The sequence below is a fragment of the Notolepis coatsorum genome (genome assembly GCF_963971535.1).
Source record: "Notolepis coatsorum genome assembly, chromosome: 12".
Taxonomy (NCBI): Eukaryota; Metazoa; Chordata; class Actinopteri; order Aulopiformes; family Paralepididae; genus Notolepis; species Notolepis coatsorum.
Genome location: NC_140176.1, coordinates 107,791,417 through 107,802,998, shown reverse-complemented (window position 1 = coordinate 107,802,998; position 11,582 = coordinate 107,791,417).

Below are 11,582 nucleotides of genomic sequence, written 5' to 3'. Positions count from 1 at the left end.
GCAAGGAAGAGTAATATCAGCAATATACCGGGCTATAATGAACAGCAAGGGACACACAACCGATTACATAAGGGAGAAATGGGAGAGAGAGCTAGAGAAATAACAGGGAAGGAATGGGGGAACATATGCGAGGTGCAACATTCAACAACAGGATCGAGGATATGGAAAGAGTTTGGATGGAAAAACATAATCAGATTCTTTATAACCAACAAGCTGAAGGGAAATTATGCACCAACACAAAGAGCATGCTGGAGGATGTGTGGGAAGGAGGGGGCAAATCACACGCACATATTCTGGGGATGTCAGAAGCTGAAGGGGTATTGGGAGGAGATAGGGGAGGCAATGATCAGAATATTAGGATACGGGTTACCACAAACAGGACTGGTGCTTTACTTAGGAGACCTGACACGAGGGAATACAAGGGGGGGACAAATATTTAATAAAGATAATGTTGATAGCGGCCAGAAAAGCAATAACGAGACTGTGGTACAAGGAAGACCCACCGACAATAGCACAATGGGTAGGAATAGTGGAAGAGATACAGGATATGGAGAGGATAACACACATGCTGAGGTTACAGGAAGAGAAATTTGGAGAAAGATGGGGAAAGTGGGAGGATTACAAGGGGAACGAAAACGACATCACAGAGGAAGAACCAAATACACCACAAGAGGGCGAAGGGTAAAGGAGGAAAGAGGTTCAAAGAGGGTCTCTGAACCCGTCACACACTTAATGTTTTCTAATTTTATTTTTGTTTAAGGTATGACAACTGTTTTATGTTTTTTATTTGCTTAAGTCAGTATTTTTTATTTTTCGTCTTTTGGGTATTACATTTTTTCTTTATTATTTATGTCTGTTTAATAGTGTTGTTGAGGTTATTGTATATGTCGTGTTGTTTGTCTATAAATGTTTAATAAAAATGTAAAAAAAACAACAACAAAAAAACAAGAACCACCGAAGAACCACGAAGAACCGCTGACGAACCACGAAGAACCACAAAGAACCACAAAGAACCACAAAGAACCACGAAGAACCACAAAGAACCACTAAAGAACCACTAAAGAACCACTAAAGAACCACAAAGAACCACGAAGAACCACTGAAGAACCACCGAAGAACCAAGAAGAACCACTAAAGAACCACTGAAGAACCACGAAGAACCGCTGACGAACCACGAAGAACCACTGAAGAACCATGAAGAACCACTAAAGAACCACTGAAGAACCATGAAGAACCATGAAGAACCATGAAGAACAATAAAGAACCACAGAAGAACCACAGAAGAACCACAGAAGAACCACCGAAGAACCGCTGAAGCACCCCTGAAGCACCACTGTAGCACCCCTGAAGCACCACTGTAGCACAGCTGAAGCACCGCTGAAGCACCCCTGAAGCACCCCTGAAGCACCACCGAAGCACCCCTGAAGCACCCCTGAACCACCACCGAAGCACCCCTGAAGCACCCCTGAACCACCGAAGCACCACCGAAGCACCCCTGAAGCACCGCTGAAGCACCGCTGAAGCACCCCTGAAGCACCGCCGAAGCACCCCTGAAGCACCCCCGAAGCACCGCTGAAGCACCGCTGAAGCACCCCTGAAGCACCGCTGAAGCACCCCTGAAGCACCGCTGAAGCACCCCTGAAGCACCGCTGAAGCACCACTGAAGCACCGCTGAAGCACCACTGAAGCACCCCTGAAGCACAGCAAATGGCACACGGCAAATGGCAAACCATACAAGAGAATCAACGCCCTTCAGTAACACAAACCAAGTGAGGCAAAACCCCCTGTGTTACACTAAAAAAATAACAAACTAATTCAAACAGGTGCCCCTTATAATAGGAGTGGAGCGCCTCTCCGTCATTGTACTGGATAGTAGGCCAGTTCAGTGCCTTGTCTATATATGCCATTGAGATCTTGTATCCATTTACAAAATGCTTTTTCAAGAGCCTCCTTGCCCCGGGATAGCCTTGGTCTGATTCCATGTGAAAACAACTTCTTATCAGCTCTCTTGGCTGCCCCTCCGTGTACTGCTCCAAGAATGCGTGCCATCACAGCCAAGCTTCCGTACAAGCAGAGAGAGCGGTGGAGAAGCAAAGCCTATGCTCTTCTAGAGAAAGATCAGCACAGCGCCAAGTTCAGCGACCTCGCCGATTTTGTCAACCTACAAGCCCAAGAAGCTCTACACCCTCTCTTTGGCAACATCACAGATGGAAACGAGAGCCAAACTAAGGCTCACAAAGATGAAAGGACCTCCAGAAATAGCGGCGCTCTGGGAAGCTTCACAACAGCTGCTACGGCAGTCCAGCACCCGGCAGAGGCTAAAGCAAGCCACGAGGGGGTAGGGCTGGGCGATATGACCAAAAACGTTATCGCGATAAAATTATAAAATTATTTTCATATAACTCGATATCGATAATTATCGTCGATATAATGTCTGTCAAGTTTAATTAACTTATTATGCCCGGCGCCGATACGCGGGCTGACTTGTTTTGCTGCTGTGAATGTCTCGAGAGTCGAATTGATGTCGTCATCAGTCCGCGCACGTTAGCAGAGCGGAGTATCTCAAGCGGAGTATCTCATGACTCAAAAATTACCCTAAAATACTCTGTTCCGCCCAATTCATTGCAACGACGTCCACCGTATACCCCACACTACTATAACAGTTACCCTCAGAATTCAAAACACACACCAACTCGGCAGGTAACCTGTGAAATAGCGGCGTGCAAGCTAATTAGCCATAGCCAGCCCCGTTTCCAAGCGGAGTATTTCATGACAATGTACTAAAAAATGACCCTAAAATACTCTGTTCCGCCCAATTCATTGCAACGACGTCCACCGTATACCCCACACTACTATAACAGTTACCCTCAGAATTCAAAACACACACCAACTCGGCAGGTAACCTGTGAAATAGCGGCGTGCAAGCTAATTAGCCATAGCCAGCCTCGTTTCCAAGCGGAGTATTTCATGACAATGTACTAAAAAATGACCCTAAAATACTCTGTTCCGCCCAATTCATTGCAACGACGTCCACCGTATACCCCACACTACTATAACAGTTACCCTCAGAATTCAAAACACACACCAACTCGGCAGGTAACCTGTGAAATAGCGGCGTGCAAGCTAATTAGCCATAGCCAGCCTTGTTTACCGAGTCCTACCTTCTTCCGGGTCTCCTTCCTCTATCGGCCATCTCCTTCACCGATTGGTTGTTAGTGCGTGTGCTCATATCCAAGCTTGGAAAATCGATATATCGAAACTTTGCGACCACGTTTCATGTTTATTTCGAGGAAATAATTTATCGCGATAGTTATCGTTATCGTTTTATCGCCCAGCCCTACGAGGGGGGTTCCCTCTGTGCCTTCTCCAACCCTTGGCTCTTCTGCCAAGGAGGACAGCATGCCCTGGAGCAATGCAACAAGCTGAAGAAGTCTCGCAAGGACTGCCAAGAGAAGATTAGCTGCCGAGTCTGCCAGCTTCCCCACCCTACAGTTCTACATATTAATAACAAAGCTGCCTATGAGGAAGCAACGTACGAGAGGGAGACATCGGACATCGGATGCCAGGCATCGGATGCCTGTCCTGCGCAATGAGACTTGGATACAGGGGCCGGGATTCCTCACCAAGCCCGAAGAGGAATGGCCTCAGAGCCCAGAACCCCATGGGGACCTAACCACGGAGGACCCAGAGGTAAAGAACACAGTGGTCAGCGCTACTGCCGCTGAAGAGCAGTTCGACACAGTTCAGCAGTTCCGGGAAGGTTATTCCAATTGGAACAGTCTCCAGAAGGCAGCCGGTTGGATGCTGAAGCTTGGAAGCACTCTGCTGAGGCTGTGTCGCCAGAGGAGGGAGATGAATGCTTCGCTCACACAGTCTGAGATAAAGACACCGATGGAGCTCTTCAAGGCAGGCCTGGAGAAGACCGACATCACTGTGGAGAATATAAAGGAATCAGAGCTCGAGATCTTCGTGAAGAAGAAGCGGCATGAGGCGGTGGTAAAGACCGTCCTCCTACGGTGTGCCATGTACTAGTGACCTCTGGCACCAGGTATTGGTTATCCCGCAGCGGAGACACTTATCTAGACACAATTCTGTTTTGTAAATACAATCTTATCCTGTTCTTTTTTTATTATTATTATTATAATCTTTTTAAATAAATGTCTATTCATACAAATATATGACTGATGTGTGCTTATTATTCATGTTAAATACTGTTATGGGGCTAAGTAAGCAAGCAACCCTGCAAAATAACCTTTAGTTGTTCTGTATATTTGTTCAGACAATGTGAGTACAAATACAGATATTCTGCTGTCAGCTAGGACCAATGTTGCCATGTTACAACATTTCCCTAAAAACTTACGAAAATGTAAACATTTTGAAACCCCTTTCATTTCTGCATCAGAGGCCTACAACAACATATGTACGGTAAAAAAAAATTGCTAATGTTTTTCTATATTTGGGCTCTATACCCCCCCCCCTCCCGCCATCCACCCAGATAAATAGGACTCCCCCATATCCCAGGTCCGCTATACCCGAGGCCATCAGCGTATTTAGACCACTTTTACTGGGGCACGTGCCCCAGTATTGATCAGTTGTGCCCCAGTAAAAATGTCGCCAGAAAAATAATAATTATTATTATTATTATTATAATTTTTTTTACTTCGCTTTAAAATATTATAATAGTGAAATATTTTGCACTGCATTTATCTTGTTAAAATCCTCCAACAGGTTCTTTTTTGTAAGTCGACTGTTTTGCACACCCCTATGACAGCTAATACATAGTACATACCATGGTGCTCAGCTGTCAGCAGTCAGCTGGCCTCCCGTGCCCTCACACAGTTCCAAGGTAATCACAGTGCCGCGGTTGCATTCTGTATGATGGCAACCCCGCCAGCTAAGAAAGTTAAAGCAAAGGAAATTCGGGCATTCCAGCCCTCGTGGACAGACGACTACGGGTTTGTGTGTCAGAAGGACCGAGCTGTGTGTACTTATGTTTAGAAAATGTAGTTTGCCGAACGTTAGGTGCAGTGTTGCGTTCCTCAACACTGATTGCACGCACGCTAATGACGCCACATGCACGAGCGCTCCCGGACGCGTGAATATTAAAGGCAACCAACTTGTGTTCAGCCTTTCGTTCAGCGTTTCTCTGATTGGCCACACGGCCACGTGACCGCGCTGCCGCGCGGCAGAGAGTTGCGCCGCCCGCGCCAGCGGCCGTCTTCCGTTGTAGAATTGTTTACATCAGGGTGATACATACTGTAATGAATCATTAAAAAAATATACCGTTAACTGGAATATGTTGTTTCTTTATACATATGTTGGGATTATGTAATTGGTTTGTCATGACAAAACAATAAAAATCGCTACTTTACATCAGGGTGAACGCTGTTACGCTGCCACCACCCACTTCAATGACAGAGCTCTCATATTTGCAAATGCATAAACTATATCTTAACACTTTAATCGCCATGGGTTAAATTCATAATTTACCATCCCTCGTCAGCTCTATTTGTCTATGGAGAAGTTCCCCTTCTTTGCAGGGCTATAACTTTTTAAATTCTATTGTTCACAAGATTCACATATTCATACTAAAATATGGTCTAAAGCAGGGAGGGGCAACTGGCGGCCCGCAGGCCGCATGCGGCCCTCACCGACGTTCCATGCGGCCTCAGGCCAATAAAAAAAAAAAAAAAAAAAAAAAAAAAAAAAAATTATAATATTTTTTTATTTTTTTTATTTTTTTATTTTTTTATTTTTTTTTGTTGTATTCGACTAAGAAGAGTTGGCAGTCGACTATGGCTCCTTTCGATCGATTAGTCGACTATTTGACTAATAGGGGTCAGCCCTAGTGTGGACATATGAAACGCTGTTGAAAGTGCCGTGCAGCAATATGGGGGTTTTGATAAACTGTCGGCTGTTGTTATCGATGGAGCACCGGCAATGAAAGGAAAACGCACAGGATTCGCCGGGCTTCTAAGGCAGAGTGGCGTTGAGTGTCCAATGCTGCACTGCATTATACATCAGGTAAGTTCGCTAACATAATTTCCATCTATTGTGGGTCACTATAATGACCAATGCGAGTCGAGTGTAGTCAAATTATATGCGAGAGTCGTTAAATCGTTTTTCTTTTTTTTGTATCTGATATAGGAGGCTCTCTGTGCCAAGAAGCTTGACTACTACAGCCATGTTATGGATTTGGTTACCAAGGTTACCAATCTAATTCGTGGAGGCAACAGGTCACTAAACCATAGAAAGTTTGTCTCCTTTTTGGAAGAGATGGACACTGATTATGGCGACTTGCAGCTACACACAGAAATCCGATGGCTGAGCCGTCGGAAAGTACAGGAGCGACATTGAAACACTGCAAACCGTTGCAGCTTGAACTGTGCGAGCTACAGTCAGATCCTTTTTTTCAAGCAAAGAGAAATGAGAAGGGAATTTCGTTTTGGAAACTGCTACCTGAGCCCCGCTTCCCACTCCTCAGGGACTTTGCCCTCTCTATGGCCAGTATGTTTGGGAGCACATACATATGTGAGAGCAATTTCTCAAACATGAAGCACATCAAGTCAAAGGAGAGAAACAGGCTGTCGGATGAAACATTATTTCATCTGATGCAGATTGCATGCACAAACATTGAAGTTGACATTCCTGCTATTGTGTGCCAAATGGAGAGACCACAAATGTCTCAGGGGGAGGAGGAGATGATGAAGAGGTGTAGAGGGGGGGAAGGAGATGATGAAGAGGTGTAGAGAGGGGGGGAGATGATGAAGAGATGTAGAAAGGGGGGGGGGAGATGATGGAGAGGTGTAGAGAGGGGACCATTATTATTATTATTATTATTATTATTATTATTATTATTATTATTATTATTATTATTATTATTATTATTATTATTATTATTATTATTATTATTATTATTATTATTATTATTATTATTATTATTATTATTATTATTATTATTATAACCATTATTGACCCACTGTGGGGCGAGGGTGAATGTCATGCCAGTTTGATAAAGGGTCAATGTTGGGAGGCATGTAGTATTGCACTTTACTTGTTTACTTTTGTAGTGTTCAGATAACACTAATAACACAAACACAAAGCAGCATTCCTGCTGCATTTCACTACAACAGTAAATCAAAAGTGCAATAATAAATGATTTTGTTAAATGTATACACTTTTATCCTGCTACTAAACAAAACATTCCTGAGTGCTTCATATCCATAACATGCATTTCAGTGTTATAATGTTTTGTTTAGTAGCAGGATAAAAGTTTATACATTTAACAAAATCATTTATTATTGCACTTTTGATTTACTGTTGTAGTGAAATGCAGCAGGAATGCTGCTTTGTGTTTGTTGAGCAGTGGGCTTTAAGTTCATACATTTATTTTATTAGAAGCCTTAATTATAATTGATCATTTTTGTATATATTTGGGGTTACACAGCAATACTTTTAAATTCAGCTCTTTATAAATTCATAAAGTTGAAATTGCATTACTAAATGCATTTGAAATGGAATAAAAACAAAGTTACAACAAATTATAATTGTTTATATACTTTGTGACTATTAGGGCTATTTGAGTGATGGGGTACTACTGGCGGGACTGCCGATAAACAATGCGGCCCCCCAGATTGATTGTGGACATTTTGTGGCCCTCACCATATACAAAGTTGCCCACCCCTGGTCTAAAGTATAAGTATGTTTTTATCGTTTTCTGCAGCTTTCTCCATAACTTGATTTATAGCTCCAAATGCATTATATGCATGATGAAATACACAGCGATCTGTGCCAGATAATAAATTTCAACTGGAGGTACTTCTAGAAGTTTCTACGTATCATCTGATGATGACCGGATGGGCGGGGGATCGTTTATAATTCCATGGGCAGCGTTAGATGATTCATCCAGAGTGGGTCATATGTTCATCAGAGCAGTTAGTAAAGAACACGTTAGAATATAACGCTGAATCTTACCGTGGCTTCCTCGCGCCGCTGGCAGATGAGCGTGGAACAGATTTTTTTCTATTATGGGATGTAGAAATGCCCGATCCATTTCCAGGTTGTATAATAGTATATACGTCCAAATCATGTTGTTTTTTCGAGTTATTTGCACCGATCGATGTTCACTGTATCAAGACGGAGTCTCTCTAACGATAGCGAGTGGCCGGACCACATATGGATGAGCACTACCGGTTCAAAGGTTAATATCCGGTTGGCTATCTGCCGATCTGCCACCAGATGGCGCTCTTGAACCGCTAGAGAGTTGAGTGGAGCTTTGCACTGTGTCTCAGGTCGCCGGAAAGGAAATATGATTTCGATGACAGATTTTTGAAATATTGACATCAAAGAGGAGTTACGGCGTCTTCGGCAGAATGAGCATGGCTCGGAATGACGTGAAAACTCGTTCCCGGTGATCATAGTGTTAAATTATGGCTATGTGTCTAATATGGCTGTCGCTAAGTCATTGATAAGCGACAGCCATATTAGACACATAGCCATAATTTAAGATATAGTTTATGCATTCGCAAAATATGAGAGCTCTGTCATTGAAGGGCTTCTACAACGGAGCACGGCCGCTGCTGCTGGAGCTGGACCGAGTCAAGCCGGCGGCGGCGCACGGAAGCCGGGGACAAACCACCGCATCGCCCCGCTGGCGCTACCAGATTTATTTTGCACCAGGGAAGTTGAAGGTTCCTGCCGCGCTCGCGGCAAAAGGGAGCCGGCTAGCGGCGTGGGGTCGTGGCCAATCAGAGAAAAGCTGAACACAAGTTGGTTGCCTTTAATATTCACGCCTCCCGGACGCGTGTAGCTAATCTCCAACGCGTCCGTGTTTCGGGGTTCCCGTTTTGCGCTCTGATTGGCCAGGTCATGTGACATGTGCGCCAATCGTGGGACGGCAAGTTCTGCGCCTATTTCCAGGTCGAACAGCCTGCAAACTACCTAACGCCTAGTTTATCACTGGTTAAGCTTAGGCGACTCTTTCGAAGTTGGTTAAGGTTCTATCGCCATGCTCTAAGACAAACTCTAACCTTAACCAACTTCGAAAGAGCGCCTAAGCTTAACCAGTGTAGAAACTTGCGGTCCCACGATTGGGCGTACATGTCACATGACCTGGCCAATCAGAGACGTGGAAACACGAACGCGTTGGAGAAAGGCTACAGGCCTCCCGGACGCATGCGCATAAATGTTCCCTCGCTTAAGCACAGAATAAAGACAATGGGTCTCATTCCCGAAAATTTTTCAAAGATATATCCTGGAAGACTTATCTTGGAACCACTGAGAGATAATCTATGACAAGTACACTCTGAGTCCTGAACGTGCTGGAGATATGTCTTAAGTGGCTGAAACGGTCGCAGAAATTATATGATCTGATATCTGCTTGGAGAATGGCATTATGTCGTAAACTCCAAAGCGTGTTCCCGTTCAGCTCATTTGTATACAAACCACGCCCCCGTCCTTATAAAGCAGTCAATTGGGCAGTGTGCAAACCCTCGCTGAAATGTCAAAGCGCCGTTCTGACACGGTAGGGAGAGGCGCAGCTGCCTCTAAGTCTAAGCAACGACGTAGGAATTTCACTAATGCTGAAATGGAGGTGGGGATCCCCTGTAAACAAGACAAACGTATTCCTCCGGTCTGCATCCCCTTAACAATTGTGTGTATTGAGCTGTACTGTACTGTAAATTCTGCAATCTGTTAATAAAGTTTCCATTCATTAATTCAGGTACTGATATCGGGAGTGGATAATTACAAGGGGGTTCTTTTCAGCAGCGTCAGCTCCGGGTACAGGGGCACCCACAAACGGGAGGTATGTTTTGTATGTATTGAGCTGTACTGTACTGTACCCATTCTGCAATCTGTTAATAAACCTTCCAATCAATCAATCAGGCATGGGCCCAAATCACTGCAGAGGTGAACGCTGTATCTGGCGAGGGTCGCACAGCCACCGAAGTAAACAAAAAGTGGGTTGACACAAAGTCGGCCTGCAAGCACCGGATTGCCAAGCACAGGAGAGACATGCTGGCAACTGGTGGAGGACCAGCAGGCCCGGCCCTGTCCGACCTGGACCTGCTCGTCCAGGCCATCATAGGCACCACAACAATCGCGGGTGTGGAAGGTGCGGACCGGAACGAGACGACGCGCGGGGCTGGGCACCGTCTCCTGTTCTCTGCAGCCAGCATGTCTCCCATCCCAGAAGGATCTGATGCCGACACAGACGGTAAGCAACAGGTGCATCCCAATAAATTAGAACAGGGAATATATCGATTGCCTCCATGCACAGTAAATCTTGCAGTGTCAACACTTTACCCTATTTAGAGTTGATTTAACAATCAATTGTAGTTGGGAACAAATACGGTACTGTGTGCCGCGCCGCATGGATTCATGCAAATCAAGTATTGAGATGCACCTGTAATATCTAATTGAAACATGCATGTGCATCAAGCATTGCATGATCGCAACCCCCACGTCAATCACAATTAACCACCCCAATTCATTCCCAGATTCAACTGACTCAGAGGCGGACCCGCCCCCCCCGGAGCTGTCCCTCCCGTCCACCGGTGCTGGCCCGTCCACCAGTGCTGGCCCGTCCACCAGTGCTGGCCTGTCCACCAGTGCTGGCCCGTCCACCAGTGCTGGCCCGTCCACCAGTGCTGGCCCGTCCACCAGTGCTGGCCTGTCCACCAGTGCTGGCCCGTCCACCAGTGCTGGCCTGTCCACCAGTGCTGGCCCGTCCACCAGTGCTGGCCCGTCCACCAGTGCTGGCCTGTCCACCAGTGCTGGCCCGTCCACCAGTGCTGGCCTGTCCACCAGTGCTGGCCCGTCCACCAGTGCTGGCCCGTCCAACAGTGCTGGCCCGTCCACCAGTGCTGGCCCGTCCAACAGTGCCCCCCCCCCCCGTCCCCCAGGGGTGCCAGGGGTGCCAGGGGTGCACCCAGCCATGGAGGTCACATGGGCGAGGCGATGCTGGCTGAGCAGGAGCGGCAAAACAGCGTCCTCGAGCGGCTCGCTGCCGGCCAGGAGTGGGCCGCTGCCAGCCAGGACAGAACCGCTGCCAGCCTGGACAGAACCGCTGCCAGCCTGGAGCAGGTCGCTGCCAGTCTGGAGCGGCTCGCTGCCAGCCAGGACCTCGTTCAGTACCCTCTTGAGATCAGGTGTACAAAAAATCTAAGGAAATTAATAAAGGGAAGATGATAAAACCGAAGGTTCTGTAGATACAGTACTGAATTCTCCCATCCGGACCAATGCAATTTGAAATATTATTATAGAATATAGAATATGATGCTCATACATTACCTTATTATAGCCAATTCGCACATTTATATATATACGTATATTATCTTTCAAATGCCCGAGTTCAATTTGGATTTAGTATCACCAGGCGTGCATAAGAACAGATACTGTAATCTAGTGTACTTTTTTATTTTCCCCACAGTGCAACCGTTTTGGAACTAATTTCAGATCTAATTGTTCCTACATGCTAACAATAGGGAGGAGAAACTAACTGCGTTTCAATATTTGTCAAAAATGTTACCTTTTGTGGCTTATTATCGCGAATCATAACAGTTATAGATATGATTCATTCA